The 21,068-nt window shown below is 44.9% G+C and overlaps 2 long non-coding RNA genes across 2 annotated transcripts in view; both read right to left on the bottom strand.

The window, feature by feature from the left end:
- Positions 1–10,732, bottom strand: part of LOC104870230 — an 11,924-nt gene extending 1,192 nt beyond the window's left edge. Inside the window, exons 1-2 of the long non-coding RNA XR_782478.2 lie at positions 10,669–10,732; positions 7,653–7,832 (exon numbers count right to left, since the gene is read on the bottom strand). This is a non-coding gene — a long non-coding RNA (uncharacterized LOC104870230). The remainder of the gene's footprint in view (positions 1–7,652; positions 7,833–10,668) is intronic.
- A 6,082-nt stretch (positions 10,733–16,814) lies between these two features.
- LOC104870229 lies at positions 16,815–20,105 on the bottom strand. The gene is made up of 3 exons (XR_782476.1): positions 19,847–20,105; positions 19,159–19,317; positions 16,815–17,073 (listed from the first exon to the last, which is right to left on the bottom strand). It is a non-coding gene; the product is annotated as an uncharacterized LOC104870229 (long non-coding RNA).
- Positions 20,106–21,068: the final 963 nt, after the last annotated feature.

Below are 21,068 nucleotides of genomic sequence, written 5' to 3'. Positions count from 1 at the left end.
GGGTAAATGGATGAGTAGATGTGGATATATAGCATGAATTGGATGGATGGATGGATGGAGATGAATGGGTGGATGGGTAGGTGAGTGCATGGATGGGTGGGCAGATGGATGGACAGGTGGACAGATGGATGGACTGATGAGACAATGGATGGGTAGATGATGTATGAAAAGATGGACAGATGGGAGGATGGATGCATGGCAAGCTAGGTGGACAGATAGATGAATGGACAGTTGGAGGGATATATAGGTGTGTAGAGAATGGATAGATGAATAGAGAGAGAGATGGATGAATGGATGGATGGATGGTTGGGGAGAATATTCTGCCTTCCAGGAACTCACAGCTATAGAGAGGAGCAATTGGCAAACTCCCAACCGTAGGTCTATTTTTTTGTATAAAGTTTTATTAAAATGCACCCATACTCGTTCATTTACGTATTGTCTGTGGGTGCCTTTGCAGTAGAGTTGAGTCCTTGCTACTGAGACTTTGCTTCTTGTGACCTGTATAGTCCTTGACAGAAAATGCTGGCCAGTGTCTGGCCTGGAAAATAGGATAAGCACCTGACTCAGGAACATTCAAAGTTGACAACACCATATGCCATCTGGCAGAGGCAGGCATGGCGTCCCAAGGGCTCAGAGGATGGAGAAGTCCCTCAGAGCTGGGGGGCTCAGGACAAGTCTCAGACATGAGTCCAGGTAGTTCAGGCACCTGGAGACATCCAGGGGCTGGAAGGATGCCTAGACTGTAAAGTCAGCTGAGCTGCCACTGTGCCGCAAGAGAGAGCCAGCTTTCCCTCTGCCCTGATCGAGGCAAAGTATGTCCAAAACCAACATAAATTATTCAGTGCAAAAGAGAAAAGGAACAATTATGCATTGATTTCTGTCCACCTCCTGGAGTTCATTTTGCCTTCGAAGCCACAAGCTGGGTCTGTCTCCACCACAGGAGAGGGGCTGGCTTAAGGTTTCACGTGCTGCTTTTGCTGACAGAGTGGATCAAGGACATTCATCAGAAGGAAAAGTGCTGAGAGGATGCACAGGGAACCCAGACAATCTTCCCAGACCGTTCTCTGAAAGAAGTTCCAGTTGGTGCACTAGAAATTGTTTAGAACAGTAAGCCTTTTGCATCTGACGCAGGGGGATAGAAGTGAAGACAGATGTAGCCCAAGCCAGTAAAACCCCAGCAGCAGGTAGAGCCCAGCCCAGCAGGAGATCTGTCTGCTCAGTAAATATTTGCTAAATTGACAAACATATTGCTCTTGCTACATCCCAGACCAGGGAGGGCAGGACAGGACCTGGTGGTCACACCTTGCTCTCTGCAGCCAGATAGCCTCCTGGTGCTAGGGTCCTTCGGGAACCTGGAAGCTGTTAGACACCAGCAGCCAGGGGTCCAATGGGCTGGAATGCTCCTTGGCCAAGCCCCTCGTCCCTCTCCCTGGGAGGACAGCAGTAAAGGGGAGGCAGATGCCACTTCCAGCCAGCTGCACAGCCACCTGGCCACTGCACAGGAGGAAGGGTCCCTGGTCCTGGGCTGCAAGAGCCTTGTGTCTACCTATGCAGGTGTCTCTCATGTTAGGAGAGCACCCCATGTCTTAAGGAGTCAGAAGAGCCTGGGCGCGTCCTGCCTGCTGTGTCCACACATCTCCAGGTTGAGACATGGTCACAGCTTTTTAGGGGTCACCACTCAGTCCACTGGTAAACAAAGGTCCATGGGAAACTCCTTTTCATGGGGGATGAAGACAGCAAGGCCTGAGGACCCACTGCTGGACACCAGCTCTGACCCTTGCCTCATGTCCCTTTGATGGTTGCCTCTCTCCAGAGGCCGGGACACATGGCAGGTGCGTCCTTACACTTCGTGTCTGAGGCGGGGACAGGGCTCAGCTGGCAGGTGTAAGTTTTACTCCGTGAGCCAAAGGATAACTTGTGGGTCCTACTCTGCCTCCTCATCACTCTTCAGTCTTCTTTAGTGCAGAGGCCCAGCTTTCTGCAGAGTCCAGGGATGGACGGGAGGTGGGTGACTTTCAGATGCCAGCGTGGATGACCCCCTAGGGCAGGATGGGGAAGGACAGATGGGAGAGGCCCTTGGGGAGCACTAAGGTGCCTCCATGAGGATATCTTTGGAAGTAGAGGTTGAGAGCTCTGAAGAAAGGGAAGAATTGGGGCTTGGGGTAGTCGACATGTGTGGGTGGTTGGACCAACCAGGGAGATGTAATCACATCTCCTGGACGTAATCACATCTACCTGGATGAAGGTAATAAAGGGGAGTGAGAGGGCCAAGCTCACCACCTAGGCCACCACATTCAGCAGCAAACAGAAGACAGGAGAGAGAAGAGAAAAGGGAGACCGCTGAGCCAGGCAGGAGTCAAAGGGCAAGAGGCAGTCGCAGAGGGGACCTCGTGGGAAGAGCTTGTTCTCGAAGGTCAAGCAGCAAGGAGGAAACCACCTTCACCACATGTTGGCTGAGGGACCCTGGGAGAAGGGCTGCCTGCCCTTGGCCTTGACCTCCAAAAAGGCCCCTCACAGCCTGGAAAGCACAGTGCTCAATGTGCCACACAAAGCAGCCCCCAAGAAGAGTGGTGAACCCAGTGGCCGCTGAGACTTTCCGGACGGACGCCATGTTCCACGCCAATGCTTTACAATGTGTGCGCTTATTCAATATTTGAGAGCTGGGTTTATGTCATTGATTTTCCGATGGGGCATTGACACAGGTAATATTGAGGCTTGAAATTTACACTCACACCCCCAGTATTTATTCCGGTGAAAGCCGATCTCTCAATCTGCAGCCACTTAGAGGCAGTGGTTAAAATTGCTGTGTTGTGCTGGGCAGAGTGGTGGATGCCTCCCAGCACTTTGAGAGGTTGAGGAAGGAAAAGCACAGCTTCAAGCCCTGTGGGGGCAACTTAGTAACTCAGTGAGACCCTGTCTCAGAACAAAATACTTTTTAAAAGAGCTGGGGATGAAAGGCAGTGTGAGAACCTGGATTCATTCCTCTATACTGCATTTTTAAAAAAAGCCACGTTGTATCCAGATATTGAACTGCAGATAAAGGACCAGACTAATTTAGGAAGAGAAGGTATAAACTCGAGTAACAGCCAGGAGCAGGACAGCAGCAGTAGGAATGTGCCAACGCTCTGCCAGGGCCAGGATTCCTGTCTGTTTCCGTCACTGTTGTACCCCAGAGAATATAAGTCAGACCCTGTGGGCAGGTGGTTCTCCATGAAAATATGTTGAGAATACAGTAACCCTCCTGTTCTTCCTTCTCTATGAGGGGAAGATACTGAAGGAATTTTTTTAAAATCCTGCGGTGTTGTCACTTTAGCAAAAGCAAACACTAAACGAGTGGAACGTGAGACTTAAATTCCCGGATGTTCCACCAATGTTAAATACATAGATCTTGAGTTTTTACTTTTTAAAAAGTTGCCAACACACCATGAGCAATGAACACATCTAGTTGCCTGGATCATGGCTTCTAAATCTCATTCTCCACTCCAGTGCTCCCCACCCCACTCCCTGCCCAGACACGGATGATCACAGGGCTGGAGCAGGAAAAACCCAGATGAGGCTGGAGTGCCCTGTGGAACCAGAAAGGGATGGCTGGCTCTGAGGTGGTGGGAACACAGCAAGAGTCAGAGCCAGCAGGGGCCCATATTCTTTGGGGTGGGGGTAGGGAACTCAGGACCTTGCACTTTCGAGGCAGGTCGCACCACTGAGCTAAATCCCTGGCACCAGGGGGCCCCGATTCTGACCAAGTGGAGCAACAGCAATGGGACTCCCTGCCTGAGACCCCTGGAAAAGACAAGTTTCACGATGCTGTGGTTTCAGTGGTGGACAGGCAGCTCCCAACGGGATTCCAGAGAAAATCTGAGCCAACCAAGCATTGTGCGGTAAGAGTCTCAACTTCGTTGCTTGGGGGCCGGGCATATTTAGCTCAATGGTTCCGTTGCCTGCTTCACAAGCTCAAGAACCCAAATTCGATCCCCGGTACCAAAATAAACAAACAAACAAATAAATAAATAAGAAGGCAGAAGAAAACTCAAAGAGGCCTGCAGAGAAGCGTCTTTGGGTCTCTGGCTGAGTACTGATCTGCACAGGCCTGAAAGCAAACTGCCCAAGAGTGGGGCAAGAACCACCAGGAAGTGATAAATCCAGCACTGCTCAGGGCTCACAGAGGGCTCGGACCAGCTCACGTTCCCCGCAGGGGAGCGAAAAGATTCTGGAACACACGGGGTCAGAGGACGGTGCTCCAAGGGATATCCCTGGGCCCTGGGCATCACGGAGCAGAAGCAGACCTTGAAAGGCTTCAGATGGTTCTGTGCTACTTAACCACATATCAGCACAGAGCCTAACACTGATTAAACAACAAACAGTGAAATCCAGCATTGGGCCACATCACACCACAATGTCCGGCATCCTCTCAAAACTTAGTGGGCAAGCAAAGGGGCCAGAAAGTAAAACTTACAACCAGGCAAAAATCATTAAATAAAGAGACCCAGAGATGAGACAAATGAGAGACGGAAGGTTGAAACAATCACAAGTATGCTCCACATAGTCAAGAAAGTCAGGAACAGATAAGAAAAAAAAAAAAGGAAGGTCTTCAAAGAGATTCCAATGGAACTCCTACAGTTGAAAAAGGCACGGACTGGGATTAACAATAGATAAGATATTGCAGAACTAAAGATCAATGAAACTGAAGACGCACCCTTAGAAACTCTTCAAAATAATGCCCAGAGAGAAAAACAGTAGGGAGAATGCACAGATCAGCAATGATTTATGGATGGACTGATGGACACCTCCAGGATGGCCAAGAAATGGAGGAGGAGCAGGAAAAGTGTTTGAAGAACCAGTGGCCAGGAGTTGTCCATTATTAAGCCAGGTTTGGTATTGCACTCCTGTGATCCCAGCACTCTAGGAGGCTGAGGAGGATCACAAGTTGAAGCCTAGGCAACACAGAGACTTAGAGAGACCCTGTCTCAAAATAAATAAAGACTGGGGAGGTAGCTCTGTGTAAAGGCCAGGATTCAATTCCCAGTGCTTTGAAAAAAATTGTTGTTATGAGAATTATAAGCCCACAGATCTAAAAAGTTTTAACAAATTTCAATCATAAGCAATGTGAAGAAAACATCAATGGACATCATAGTTGAACTGCTACAATCAAGCAATAAAAAAAAAATTTATAAGCAACAAGAGGAAAAGGACATTTGTGTAAGAGGTGTGGAGTTAGCACAGCATACTTCCCATCAGATTATGCAGGTCAGAAGACAATAGGGGAACAGAGGGCCTTTCAGTAAAGTACTTGAGGAAACAAACCACCAGCCAGTGGTGCTACCTTCAGCAAATTGTGTTTCAAATGTTAAGGTGAAAGAAAGACTATTGGAAAACAAAACCTGAAAGAATTTATTGCAATCACATTTTTACTCACAAATGATAAAGGAAGGTCTCAGGACAGAAGACAATGCTAACTGGTGAAATTTACACCTACACCAAAAGATGAAAACCACCACGATTAAATAATGATAAATGTAAGCATTAATATAAAAACATATTTTTCCATTCATACTCTCCTTAAAAGTCAGGGGACTAGGGTCAGGGATTTAGCTCAGTGGTTCCGCCACCTGCCTTGCAAGCGTAAGGTCCTGAGTTTTATCCCTGGTACCAGAAAAAAAAAGACAAGGGACTGTAGTGTAAATAATAGTGTAAGATTTAGAGCACATATTGAAATGAAATGTGTGACAATACAAAGGCTAAGAGGGAGAAATGGAAGTAGATTGCTGAAAGGTTCTTAAACTCTACATGAAATGGTATAATAGTATTTGAAAGTAGGCAGTTATAAGTTAAGCATATGTATTGTAAACTCAAGAGCAACCAGTAAATAAAAGTAAAATAAAAAGATAAAAATACTCCAACAATACAGATAAAAATAAAAAAACCTCATTCAATACAAAGAAAAGGCTCACATGCATTTATATATATATATATGCTTATATAGGGTAGATGTATGTTCAACTTTAGGAACAATTACATTAAATATGAATGGTCTACACACTCCTAAAGACAGAGATTATCTATTTGAATCAAAGATCAAGACCCAGTTGTACACTATCACACTTGATCTTAGCCAAAAGGCCGAGAAGTTGTACGCTATTTACAAAAGAGACAGAAAAGTCACCTTGACCGTTCCATCAGGGGCCAAGTCTAGGATACTTAAGCACAAAAAATAAAGAATAATGATAGTAAGGCCGGGGATTTAGATCAGTGGTTCCAGCACCTGCCTTGCAAGCACAAGGACCCCAGTTTGATCCCTGGTACCCCCCAAAAAAGAACAATGATAGTAAGCGATTGTAACCTATTAGTTAAGATAGCAGCCCATGAATCCAAATGTAAATGAGTAAGAGAATGCCAGACATGGTGGTGCACACCTGTAATCCCAGCACTCAGGAGATTAAGGCAAGAAGATGATGAATTCAAGGCCAGCTTGGACTACATAGTAAGTTCAGAGCTACCATGAGCTATGCAATGAGACTCTGTCTCTGAAACAAAACAAAACAAAATGAACAGAGAAAACAAAGGAAGCTCTTCCTAGAATGCCGACTAAAGGAGGGAATTCTTAATGGTTCTAAAGCTACCCCTGATAGTGTTTAATGAGGAACAGGGTACTTGCATAGTTATAAAGTATCTCCCCATAAATTTCTTTACTTGGTTTTAGCCAAAAGGCCAAGAAGTGATCCCCATAAATTTCTTATGAACTGCAAAGTCCAAAAATAATGAGAGACCTATATCCTGAAAACCATTAACATCACAAAGGACAAAGAAGAGCTGAAGCTTAGAGTATGTGACAGTGTGATGAGATTCTGGATCTTAGTGAGAATTTGGGACCAGAAAAGACAACTCTCTTAAGGACCTTATTGCAACTGGAAGTTAAATCTAAATATGACTATAGACATTTCCTGATTTTGATTATGACTAAGAAAATGTCTTTAAGTGTAAAGAAATACACAATGTAGTACTTAGCCTTCACTTTTTAAATTTTTAATTAATTAATTAATTAATTAATTTATGCTATTGGGGATCGAACTCAAGACCTTGCATTTGCAAGGCAGGCGTGGTGCCACTGAGCTAAATCCCTGGCCCTTCAATTTATGATCATATGGTTCACAGAAAAAATAATGTCTAAGGAATACAAATGTAAAGGCAGAGAGGGAAGCAGGGTTTGTGGGGACAGAAATAAAGATAAGATCGGCAGAAGAGTAAGAACAAACAGGGCAGAGGAAGTAGGCCAAAGCATCACCCTCGCTGAGGCACACAGGCTTTCCTTGTCCGATCCTTGCACACTTTCTATCCACTCGAAATTCTATCTATATGAAAATTACCCCACCAAGACCTGACTTATAATTTTTTAAAAAGTCTAGTCCCAGGAACTAACCCTCTTTTTCACTGGCAGAGGCCAACTCAAATGTGCTCTAGAAGCTCAGTTACAGGAACCCCTGTGTGTTAGGAAGCTCCATGCAGAAAGAAAGCAGATGCAAAGAAAGTGAAAGCTCATGCTCAGTCCCCCACTTGGCCCTAAAACTCCATGACCGGTGCTATTGAAGGACACCAGCAGAGACCCAGAAAGCTGGGGCAGTACCTATCAGACTCAAGCAATGGAGCCTTTAACTCACCTGGATATGAGATCGAGCAAGCTTTGTGCAACCAATTTTGTCTTCGCTATCCGAGGAGGATTTTAGGGGAGGGTCTTTGGGTCCCAAGGCTCTGGTCACCCAATACCTGTGTGTAAAGTCTTCTAGACCGTCTTCTACCACAGTCAGAGTGCCAGCGGCTGCAGGCAGAAAAGAGGAGTCCTGCATGGTGTGATACCCAGTGGACTCAAATTACAGAAATGTGCACAAATAAGAACAAAAGATGGTCAATTTTTGTTCATTTGGGGCTCTGGCCCTTAGAGAAAAAGGAACATACCTCTTCCCTCCACCCAGTCTTTTCTTACTCTGCCTGGAACCTCTAAGTCAGGTAAACTTAGGCTGTCTAGAAACCAGGTGGAATCAGTGGAACCCATCCATGGGTGAGTCTGACTGTGATGCAGGTAACTTGGGCCACACAGGGATGAACAAATGGACCATGGCCACATAAGAAGGGTGTGCAAGTTACCATAGAGAGAATTGAGCTACGTGGATTCAGCAGAAGTGCCCAGTGCTGTCTCTGTTGCCATGCTTTTCAGTGAAAACATGTGTTGCTTCTGCAGAACCCACTGAGTTTTCTTACTATTTGTTCTAGTATCAGCATGCCTGGACAGGGGTGGCACGGATTATAAGTGGTCATCACTGCCATAGCCCAAGCTCCATCTCAGGGAGCCAGAGAGGGTTGTACTGAGAGCAATGAATGCAGCTCTGGGATCCTAGTACTTCCGCTGCAGCAGACTCCAGGGAGAGCTTAACAGAACTTATCTGGGCAAAAGAAGATGTTAATATCACCAAAGCAGGTCGAGTGTTTGGAGAAAATATATACAACAGAGCTTGTTATTCCAAGCATTTCCAGGAACGTGGCAGTTAAAGGTGAATGAGACCATCTGGGACATTGCAAGACAAGGCTGGTTCCAGGTTGCAGAGCAAGAAAAGATCAAAATAAGCCTCAGTGTCTTGCTGCAGGTGACAAAGAAGTACCAGAGTTTAATGAATCAAGTCAGAACACTTAGGGGCTCCCATTGGCCAAGAATGAGGCAATTTGAGCATCAAAAAGAGTAACGACAGAGCCAGGGATTTAGCTCAGTGGTTCTGCTACCTCCCTCACAAGCACAAGGTCCCGAGTTCGATTCCCCATACAAAAACAGAAAGAGTAATGATGTAATTTGGGGATCCTAGAAGACAAGAAGGGCATTAAGTAAAAAAAGTCTGTAACGTTCACACTAATGTATCGATGCTGGTTCATTAATGGTAACTATATCACAGTCATGTAAGATGTTAGGAATGGGGACACCGAGAGCTGCATGCGCAGAAATCCTGTACCATCTGCCTACTTTTCTGTACACTATTCTGAAAACAAAATTTTTAATTTTATGTCAAAACAAGAACCACGGCTCTAATGGATTGAAGCGTGTTGAAGAACAAGAACTGTTGACAGAGGAGGGGAAGGGAGAGAGAGAAGGGGCAGGATTCTCTATGAAGAATAACTTCTGTTTTTATTCTGGCCCTCTGAAACTTTTCTCTGAATTGAAAACAAAGATAAAATTTTCTGTGGTGTCATTTGAGTTACGATGACTTCCTTTTCCCATTCAGCCTTCCGTGACACACTTTGAATTCATTTTGATGATTGTGTAATAAAATCATCATAAAAAAACACCCAGAAAAATCTGAGAAATGAAGGAATCTGCGTAGAGGAGGGCAGTTCCACAGGGATAAGCAAGTAAGATAGAGCTTTTTATTGGAGATTTGGATCAGATGAAAGAAAAGGAGAATATCCTGTCTCCCCAAATCACTGGATTTTATAAGCACTGCTTTTACAAGCGGTTCTGGTTGGCCTGACACTTTTTGAAACAAATTGTATCTTTGCAGAATGAATGTTTTAAATAATAACCAAAGCCACTTTCCAAATGTCTCCGATTTGCAGGATTCTGCTGAAGCCTCTCTTGCTAAAGTTACACAGAATCTAGGTATCCAAATGAAAAAGAAAATAACTTTCCAAATATTTTAGTGAAAATAGAAACTTTCCGTTTTATGAGATATTATTTTTGTCCTCCATCTGTATGCAAAATAAAACAAAATATTAAGGCTTAATTCCATTTTATTTCAACAGTTTAACTTTACCCCTGAACTTTTAGATAAACATTTACTCAATGGATGAAATGGTGGATTTGAATTTTTGAAACATAGTAAACATTTGCCTATTTAATAATCTGTCTTGTTTCTATAAACTGTATCGATTTATTAGATGTTTTAGCTTCCTTGAAGGTTGAATAAAGGTTAAGTTTCATGTAAGGTTTTTTGTTTTTGTTTTTGTTTTAGATCAGTTTATACTCCACAATTTTGCTTCAAAAATTGTATGGAAGTCATTTCTGCTTAATTTATTCAAGGTTTTGGAGTTGGGCAGTGGGAGATGTGTGGCTTATTGAATAGATGTAAAATTGAAACTCGGGAAATCCAAGCCTTGCAATAAACTTTGTCATTTTGTCCCCGGTTCCTCTCCATCCCACACCCCACCCTCACCCCAGGGTTCTGATGTGCAGTTCCCCCTCTGGCCACTAGGCGCTGTTCCGTGCACGCTGAGACCTCACCAATTCTTGGTTGGTTTCTGCTCACCAGTCAGGAAATTATATACCCGGGGACCTGAGGGCCACACCAGAAAGTGGACAGACAGGATCCTGGCCACTGTGTTTGCTAGCAAAACAGGTTCTTCTTGAATGTCGAGGTGACTTGGGATTTGCGCATGTGTCTCGTGGACAAATGGGCACACACTGCCCTGACAGGTAAGCCTCGTATGTTTTCTTCCTAAACCACAACTATTTTTCACGGCTGATGCCACCAGTGACAGCCTGTGATTGATTTCTGGTGGTGTCTGTGGGGAATTGGCTACGATGCCTGAGGGTGGAAATCTAAGGTTCATAAAAGGTCCCAGTCTTTTGGCTCAGCTGGAAAGCTACCACCCGACACAAAATGGGATCAGGATCTCAGCTCTTGCTGCCAATACCTTGACACCACTTCCTGTCACCCAGCAGAAGAGCAGGAGTCCTGGTCACAGACCCAGGGTTCTTTGGCATTGCAGTCAACATACGTGACTTTGTGCAGAGTGACCTCCCCTTTCTGTGCCTCAGTTTCTTCCTCTGTCAAATGGAGATGATAGTTTCGGCTTCAAAGGCTGTCCTGAAAACAACCAAGGGACCAGTGTAAAGGGCGATGCTGTCATAAAGTTGGCAAGGAATAAATGATAGTTGGTGCATTGATTCAGCAAGTCGTGATCTGAGCTGTTCCAGGAAAAGTTATAGGCACTCTGGATGGATTTTAAAAATATTAGCCTCGGATTTATCTCCCTAGATAAATCCTAAAAGATAATAATAGGGATAACTGTTTCAAGGAATGAAGGAAGGAATAAGCCAGTGATGAGGTCCTCCTGGTCTCCCATAAACCCCCAGGTCTTCTGTGTTGAAAGCGGGTAGAAACAATTCCTCCATCCCTGGAGAGGACAAGCTGCATTCTGGGAAACTCACTTGAATGCTGCTTGATGGAAAGGTTCCTCATGCATAGGCTCTTTCGCCAGCAAACTCCACCTGCTTAGGGTACAGGAGACATAATGACAAGACTCAACTTCTCGGTGACAGCGCATTCCTGGTCCTGGGTCTGATGAGGCTGGAATTATGATGCCTTCCCCAGGACCCTCCCCCCCACAAGGGGGCAGCTGCAAGTGCAGCTGCAGGCCACACCCCACCCTTGCAGCATCACATCTCTGACCTCCATTTCCTCCTTTGTCAAACGGGAATTTTGGCAGGGCTGTGGGGAAAACTAAGAGAGAGGACATGTTTGGGTGTTCTTAAGAGAAGTCACATAGCACATTGATAACCAAAGCCAGCATTTTACCTGCACTTGTAGAATAACCTAACATCATTTTAGACACTTTTTTTTAACTTGGGGAGAAACATTTTTATGGAAGGTAGAAATGAACAAAAGTGCACAGATTGTAATTTCATAACTTGATGCAGCTGATGATCATCACCAAAATCACACTGGGCAACATTTTAGCTCCCCAAAGCCCCCCAGGAGGACCCCAGTCACCACCTGCCCACCCATGACCATGCAGCCAGGGACTTGGGCTCAGTGGCATCAGGCCCTTACTCAGCATGGTGACTGAGGTTTGTCCACATGGCTGCATACAAGAGTTGCTCATCCAGGTTGCTGTGACGGCTTCCACTGTGGGACAGTTTGCGATTCTCCCGTGGGTAGGTATGGGGATATGATCAGTGGAACCACAGAGCCCACCTGAACTGGTCTGCTAGTGAGCACCCACATGCCCTCCAGTAGGTGCATCCCCAGGAGCAGGACTGAGGGGTCGCCATACTCACTTCTGGCTTTGGTGGGTATCACCTGACAGTTTTTCCCAGAGGCTGTACCAGCAGGAACCTGGTACACTTCAGTAGGTGTCCAGTAACCTCCGACCTCCAGTGCCTTTACTATCTGTTCAGTTTGGGGTTTGTTTTGGTTTACTTTGAGCCCCTGGTGGAGTGGGTAGTGGTTTCTCCTCCTGGTTTTAAATTGGCATTTCTCTGACATCTATGATGACCTCTGCAGAAGACATACTTGTCCAATCATTTTAACTTGACTGTTTGCCTTTTTCTGTTCCTCTGTAAGAGTGACATATTGTGGATCAAGTCCTTTGAGGCTTCTATGTATTTTAAATATCTTCCCCCACTCTGTGACTCACCTCTTCCTGTACTTAGTGATGTCCTTAACCAGCAGAAGTTCCTGATTTTAACAGAGGATGGTTTATCAGTCTTCCCTTTGTGGTTTCTGTTTTTATTGCCTGTTTAAGAAATGTTTGTCCATCCAAAGGTCATGAAGATAGTGTCTTATCACCTCTTAGGAGCCTTGTTGGATTTCATGCATCTGGAATCGACTATGGTATGAAGTAGGGGTCTTGGTTCAGCTTTCTGCTTACCGATGCCACACCACTTATTAAAGGTACTCCTTTCCCCTCTTGCATGGTACCAGTACCTTGATAGTAAGTTGAATAACAGAATACATGTAGGTTTGTCTCTGAACCCTCTTCTTTATTCCATTTGTCTGTGTATCTATCTTGCACTAATACCACACTGCCTTTATTATTATAGCTTTGTAACTCTTCACATCCGATAATACAAGTCCTATCGTCTTTGCGTTGAGATTGTCTTTACTATTGCTGGTCTTTTTCATGTCCATATAAATTTTAGGATCAGGTTTCCTGTCTTATCTCTGTTACACACACATCTGCATATGCACACTCACACCCCTTCTGGAGTTACACTGAATCTGTAGATGGAGGTCACCCTAGGGAGAATTGACAGGTGTCCTATACTGAGTCTTCCAACCTGGAAACCTAGAATGTCCCCCTTATCTGTTTAGAATTTCTTGGTAATGTTTGGTAGCTTTCTTTGTTGAAGTCATGCATATCTTTTGTTTGTTCTTAGGTATTTAATCTTCTGAGGCTTTTTTTAAAAGCATATTTTTTAGTATTTTGTTTCTAGTGTGTGGAAGAGCTGACTTTTGAACATAAATCATGTAGTTGGTGATCTTGCCTCATTTATTAATTCTGATAGTTTATCTGAATTTTCTCCACTAGAATTATGTTATGAGATAAGGTCGGGGTTTTTTTTTCTTTGCAATCCATGGCACTTTATTTATTTTTTTGCTTTCTGTGTCCCTAAAGCCTCCCGTACAGTGTGGGATAAGAGCAGAGATGACGGCCATTGGTGTCCCAATCCCAGCATCAGGGGACAGCTGTCATCAGCTCACTACTTATCATGCTATTGTTGTAGGTTTCATTTCTTGTAAATTTGCTAAAGCTTTATCATAAATAGGTGTGAAGTTTTGCCAAAATTTTTTTGCAAGGAATGCAACCCAGGGATCCATGTGGGCTGGAAAGTGCTCTATCGCTGAGCTGTACCCTTGCAACCTCTATTGAAATGATCATTTGCTATTTCCATTGTCTTGTTATTTTTTAAATAACAAACCAACTTTATATTCCAGAAATAAATTCAAGGTGGTCATAATACTATATTATATTCCTTTAGTAATGGAATTTGCTTGCTGATACTTTCTCTTTTTTGGTACCAGGGGTGGATCTCGGGACCTTGTGCTTTTGAGGCAGGTGGAGGCACCACTGAGCTAAATCCCTGGTCCTTGCTGACACTGTCTTATGGGGTTTTTATATGTGGTTTACAATTGATGTTGTTCCTTGCTGAAGTATTCTTTTCAGGTTAAAATTGATTAGGAAATGGTCCTGCTCTATTCCTGAAAGAGTTTGTAAAAGATTATTGTTGTCTCTTCCTGAAATGGTTAGAAAATTTCACCCATGGAGCCAGATGTACCTAGAGTTCTCTTTGGGAAAGGATTATAATTAGGAATCAGATTTACCTTCTAGACATAGGATAGACTAACTGGTTCATTATCTCCTCTTATGAAAACCTGGGGCAGTTGTGGCTTCCTAGAACGTGGTCCATTCACCAGAAATTTCCACTATATCTGCCTGTGGTTGACCTAATGTCCTCTGTTGTCTTGTTTGTGTCTTTGGGGTCTGTAGTAATTTCTGCCACCTCATTCTTGCTGTTGATTATTTTCCACTGTGCTTGTCAGTGCTGCCCATGGGTCAGACAAGAGTGGTCTCAACCCTGCTCTGGTCCTTCTCCTCTTCCTCATAGGTATAAAGTCTGTGGTCTGAGGACACAGCCCACCAGAGCCTACATCTTGAGACTGTGCCTAAAACTCTGGACAGTAGCTCCCCTGCCCACATGGCCCCCACGTGCTCATCTTTGTCTCTGAAGAAAAAAGGTGTGCTCATCTGGGTCTGTCCTCCGAAGCGGGCATGGACACACAATGCAGGCCCAGCAGGGAGCAAAGCAGCCACGGGGGTGAGGGGCTATAATCAAACTATGTTTCTCGTGACCCTGCTGGTGCAGAATGGACGGATTGGGGGGCAGACGCCATCGCCCAATCTTCAGGTACAGATTTTCTGAGAGCTATAAACTTGAACCTCTTTCATACAAAGGCATACTCATCAAATGGAAGGATAGAAAATGTCTTATTTGATATCTTGCTTCCTTGATTTATAACTTAAATATTTAGACATATGGATTCAGCCTCAAGTCATATTAGGGGTAGGACTGAATCTTTGTTGCGTATCATTGATTTTATTAAACTTTTCAAAAACCCGACCCTTAGTTTTGTCAATTGTGCCGTTATATATTTGTTTTCTAAATCATTTGCATCCATTCTTGTCTTTAATATTTACTTCCTTCTACTCTGGGTGTGCCTTGCTGTCCTTTTGCAATTTGAATGGATGTAAACTTAGCTGGTAGATTTTCAGCCTCCTTACTTTGGAGCTGGAATGCACTTAGGACCACACTCTTATCTTCAAGTATAGATTTAGCTGCATGTGATGATCTGATAAAGTGATGGAGGACCCTATATTTTCATTATATCCAGTTCAAAATACTAATCTAGGCATGGCAGTGCACACCTGTAATCCAGCACTCTTGGAGGCAGAAGCAAGAGGATTGCAAGTAAAAGCCTAGCCTGGGCAATTTAGTATAAAAAAAAAAAAAAAAAAAAAAAAAATTGAAGGGGGCAGGGCTGGGGTGAAAGCCCTGAATTGAATTGAATCCTCAGTGACGAACACACACACATTCACACAATCAAAATTTACTTACACTTACCTGTACCTTTTCTCTTCCTAGAGTTCTTTTTTGCTTTTTACCTTATTAAACTTCCATTTGAGATTATTTTTCTTTGTTTTAAAAATGAGAGAGAACTTTATATTTTTTAATCAAATTGATGTACTATTTTTAAAAAGTCCCTCTTCAGCTCTAGTAATGCTTTTTATTTTGAAATCGAATTTATTTGATATTAGTAAACTACCTAGTAGAGCTTCCCTTTGATTATATTTGTGTGGTATGTATCTTTTTCATCCTTTGAGTTTTAACAATTTTGCGTCTTTAAAGTGTGGCTTCTATAAATGGTTCAGGTTAAAAAAAACTCTTGTGATAGTTTTGTCATTTAACTGGAATATTTAGTCCATTTATTATTATAATTATTGATATAGTTAGATTTCTATCCACTGTGTATTTGTTTTACATTTGACCCTGGTTTTTTAATCTCCCTCCCTCCCTCCCTTTCTCTTTTTGTTGTAACTAGGTACTGAATCTAGAGCCTCATGTATATTAGGAAAGTGTTCTACCACCAAGCTACACTCTTGGCCTTTAAAACAATTTTTTAAATTTATTTTCAATCCTTCTGAGTAGCTGGGATTACAGGTATGACCACCACACCCCACCAGTCAGTTATTTCTTAAGATATAGTTTCTCTCTTAGCTTAGTTTTACATTCTTTTATTCTTCTGGTGGTTACCCTAAAAATTCTGATATGTATCCCTGGATCTTGAAAGCCCATGTTAAAATAGTGCTTCAACAACTTTTAGACAATGCACAAACCATAAATTCACCTAACTTCATTTGTCCATGATTTTTTTTTTTTTTTTTTTTTTTTTTGGTACCGGGGATTGAACTCAGGTCCTTGCACTTGCAATGCAGGCAACGGAACCACTGAGCTAAATGCCTCACCCTGTCCATCTTTACTTTTTGTGATATTTTATTCTTGTATTAATTCCATTCCTATTTTAACCCCCACTCGTATTATTACTAACTTAATCAAAACGTATTGAGACTTGACTGCACCTTTTCTCTTCCTAGAGTTCTTTTTTTTTTCTTCCTAAAGTTCTTGACTCCTTTTTACCTTATTAAACTTCCAGTTGAGATTATTTCCCTTCATTCTGAAACTCACTTTGGTATTTCAGTGCAGATTTGCTGGCAGTGAATCCTATTAGTTTTTGTTCATCTGAAAACATCGTTATTTCACTTTCATGTTTGGAAGATAATCTCTCTAGATACAGAACCCTATGTTCAAAGTTATTTTGTTTCAGCAGTTTTAGTAGTTATGTGTTAAATAGCGGTTCAGTTCATGAAAAACCACAGTTAGGACAGGGATCCCTTGGTGCAGCCATCCTAGTCTAGGTAAAGTGTACTCTGTCAGAGTCATACCACTCATTTCTCCAGACAAGTCCCCTCTGTGTCAAAAAGTCAGCCAATCACCTTATTGCTGATCTGTTCAAAGTAAATGTCTTTTTCCTCTGGCTGTGTTGAAGATTCTTCTCCTGCCTTTCTTTTTCACCCTTGTGGCTCTGACGAGCTTCCCTGTGTTTTCCTGTATGCACTTGCCTGGTTTTCATGGAGTTACTCATGTCCATAACTCAACATGGCCTGATGTCTTTAATCAGCTCTGGGAAATTCTGGGTCAAACTCTTTCAGATGCTGCTCCTGCCCTGTTCTCGCTCTTCTCTTTCTCCAGAGTTCCAGCTGCAGAGGTAAATGTTCACAGGTCAATGACTGGATTGTATTTCTGCAGAAGTAAATGAATCATCTGCCCTTATGAACTTTTCTGTATGTTACATCTTTTTTTCTCTCTGCGCTGCAATTTTAATATTTTCTACTGACTTATCTTTCCATTTACTGATATCTTCCACTCTGTCTTTATCTGCTGTTGTATTTATCTTTTGCATACTATTTTCAGCATTAGAATTCTGGTCTGAATTTATCTGTAGATTCCAGTTCTCTGGTGGAATTCCCCATCTTCTCATTTATTTTCTCCAGCGCTTAACTGAATGTGCCCACAACCCCAACATCTGAGTCTGACGTCAGTGTGTCCCTGTTGCCATTCTGTTTGGTTATTTTTCTTGATTCTTACTTATCTGGCTCTGTATTCTGACACGAGAAGTAATTTTAGTTGGAGCTCAGCTGTGTGGTTCCCAGTGAGGCTTGCTTTTTCTTAAGGAGGACTTGCATCTCTTTGAAAACAGAATAAAAGCTGAGCAGCCTATCCCTGGCCAGAGTGCACCTGACATTTGTGTTTGTTGAGTGAAATGGGGGGACAGAGAATGTTCCCTAGGACAGCCAGGATTCGGGCTCCTTGGACCTGGACCCATGATTCTATTAGAACCGTCGAAGCCCCACTGTGGCGAGTGACCAGGGAATGCATCTTAAATGAGCAATATTTGCATATCTTAAAGATAAATTTATGTTAAAGGAAGTCTTGCCACATGGTCTTTCCCCTTTGTCGGGAAGTGGAGCTGTCTCCAAGTGTCTTACCTGCTGTTTTCTTGGTATCTCAGGACAGGGAAAGGCTCCTGTCCTAAGAGCACCATTGCGCTCCTCCACAGAATGGGGATTCCGAATCCCACCCACCCACTTCTTCAGACCCTCCCTCGTTTGTCCTGGAGAAATACAATCCAGTCATGCACGCCAAGACTCTGTCTCCCTTGGATCGTTTTTGGATGAGTCAGTGTCAGGTCCCTGGCAGCACCTAGAAGTGACCTCAACACTCAGGTATATTCTTGCTCTTTTCTCAGAGGTTTGGTCTTTTCTCCCTCTGAATCTTACTCTATTTCCTTTCTCCTAATTTTCTTTTTCTTTCTTCCTTCCCCTTCTTTTCTTTGATTCTTTCTTCTTTATTTGGGAAAAAGATCTTCATACTTTGGGAGTGGATCGGGGAGTGTGGGGGATATGTGCACCATTTCTTTCCCAGCACACAGAGGTTGTTTTCACAACTGGGCTCAACCAGGAGGATTTTCTGGCCCTGCGGTAGATTTATGGTTTGGCAAGGGAAGGAAGTGGGCGAAACATCAAGGATTCTTTCTCCCCCTCCAGGCTCTGTGCATCTGCCCAGTGGGTGAGGGTCCCGGAGCTTCTGCTCCAGAGCTGGATGTGGCGACCCTTCAGCCACATGAGCTGCGCCCAGCACATTTCAGGAAGAGCCCAGGTCTGGCCTCCACCTCCCGACCCCCACTCTGGGGCCCCAGCAGCACAGATGAGAAAGAAAACTTCTAAGACCAGATGCTTATCTGAAAAAGAGGTTGCTCAGTCCCTGTGTGGCCCCTTGTGGGTCTTAAACTTTTTCTCCTTTGTTTTTGGCCCTGGTTTTGCTCTGGAGAGATTGTTCAGATGAACATCCTGGACCTGGGTGAACTCTAAAATTGCTTCCCAGATCAGACAGATCTGGTTGTGCCGGCCTCCAAGGAGGTCAGGGCAGTGGGCAAGGCACGTGTGGGTCACGCTAGGACAGATCAGAAGCAAATAAAGGTTTTCTTTGTTCCTCTTCCTCCAGACCTCTTCCTCCTTTCCTTTCCCTTTGCCGTGGGAAGTTCTTCCCTTTCTCCCCTTTCCCCATTCCCAGATGCTCCTGGGCCTGATGCTGGTTGCCTTGCTAGAAGAAGAAAGTAGTTTATACCTTAGTATGAAACAGACCAATTGTTGGCTTTTCTCTGGATATTTGCTAAGTCTCACTGGGGAAAGGGAGTGAAAAGCTTAGAGCTACATTATAGACATCTGAGGAAATTACAGGAGAATTGGGAGGGCTGGAGGAGGTTGATCTTAGAAGGAACTCACCAGAGCCCTGGTAATCACACGTGTAAGCTGCAAACTCCAAGTCCTCGCTTAATTTGCATACTGGCCATGTTCCGGCACAAAGGATTTTGAAAATACGTGGTTGAGAGTGATCTGGAACTCGGCCAAGGCCAGGGAGTAGAGGGAGCTGGGCCTGCTGGGCTGGAGAGGAAGGAGCTTTATGACAGCTGACTAACTCTGTGTTATCTCTCTGGCGAAGGAGTCTGCATGTCTCCAGCCTAGAAGTGGGAAGGGTTCCCGAGAGCAGGCTTCCTTTGACTTCCTGTGAAAGAGCCGGAGCTACCCCAGGACTGAGCAGCTGCTTCCAGAGGTGGGGAGGTCTCGGGCAGACCCAGGCTCCTCTGGGTCAGGCCATTGTTGGAAAAGCCTAGCTCTTTGCCACGTTGTGCCTGAGCTGACACTTACTTGAGGGCCTTTGCTAATATGTGGATCCTGGGCCCCGCCCAGCCCATGAAACCAGACACTGCCCTGCAATCTGTCAGCCATAAAGCTCCCTGGGGAGCCACCTCCAGAGACCTCTCCTGGCCCAGGGGCACCAGCAGGCCTGCGGCCTTCCTCTGACCACACCAGCCTAGTGTTCCTGCCAAGCTGTGGTGCACTTGTGCTTTGTGATCTCCACGTCTCAGTCCGCCACTGGGACTGAGTCAGAAGTGGGGATCCCAACACCTACCTGCCTCATCCAGAGTCTCCCAGTGGGGATCAGGAGTCAGAGGGAGGAGGTCTGTGCCTGGCCCTGATCATTGGAGCCTCTGGAAAATTCCATGCTCGAAGTGAGTGGAAAGTGTTTAACTGTCCTCTGGACCAGTCTCTCCCACCAACCTTTGCTGAACACCTACTATGCGCAGGGGCAAGCACAGTAGTGTCCTCCTCCCCTTGGTGGCTCATAGGTGGTGGGGGGTGACAGATGCAGCTCTGACTGTCTTCTCCCAGGAACAGCATGGCGAAGCCTGCCCTGCAGCGGGGTTCGGACAGGTCCAGGTCCATTGTGACATGCCACTCCACCGATGACAAAAGACCCTGGGGCCACCTGGGCACAGCCTGGCCAGGCAAGGAGAAGTACCACTGTGCTAGCGGCCAGGCCCATGGGTGCTATTGGCGCAGCCAAAGAGATCCCTGCCAGCCTTACAGGCCCAAGCAAGGAAGTGCAGAGGCCAAGTGCCCACTAGAACCCAGAGGGTTCCATGTCTGTGTTGAGCCTAACCTGCCACCATCTAGGGTACCCTTTGTCATTACAAAGAAGGCACCACCTTGCTTTTGCATAAAAAATGAATCCCAGGACTAGGGATGTAGCTCAGTGGCACCACGCCTGCCTGGCAAGCGCAAGGTCTTGAGTTCAATCCCTAGTACTGGGGGGGGGGAAGAGTCCCAGCTGCCCCACCCACCCTCCATCCTGAGAGGCTGTGAATATCCCCTTGGCAGCAAGCCTCACCCTGGCCACTGTGGGAAATTGCCATCCCCACCTTCTGGGCACTTCTGCCTCCCCTACCGTGCTGGGCTTGACCTGACCCAATGTGTGGCACTGTGTGGCTTGCTTAGGTTTTCGCGGCTGGTCTGTGTGTTCCGTGCAGACACCAGCTCTGCAGGGCCGGTATCAGGAGTGATGTGCTCACTGCTCTTCTCAGCACCAGGAGTCGCGTAGAAGATGCTAAGGCACATCCCACAGGTGCAGGGGTGGATGCAGGAGCAGCCTGCCTTGTCCCCACTGCCCATCCCCCTGCCCTGCGCCTGCTTCTTCCAGACCTGCCCACCTGAGGAAAGTGTCCCCAGCCCCGTTCCCATCTTCATCTTCCTGGTTCCCAGCAACCCTTCAGGCTCAGCTGAGAAGCCAGCCACTATCTTTTACTGTGACCTTTCCTTCTTTTCTCTGCACTTTTCTCTTTCTTTTTTTTTTT

Source organism: Fukomys damarensis, unplaced genomic scaffold (assembly GCF_012274545.1).
Source record: "Fukomys damarensis isolate Sample0158 unplaced genomic scaffold, DMR_v1.0_HiC HiC_scaffold_27, whole genome shotgun sequence".
Taxonomy (NCBI): domain Eukaryota; kingdom Metazoa; phylum Chordata; class Mammalia; order Rodentia; family Bathyergidae; genus Fukomys; species Fukomys damarensis.
Note: the sequence above shows the minus strand (reverse complement) of the source record. Positions and strands in the feature narration are given on the sequence as shown.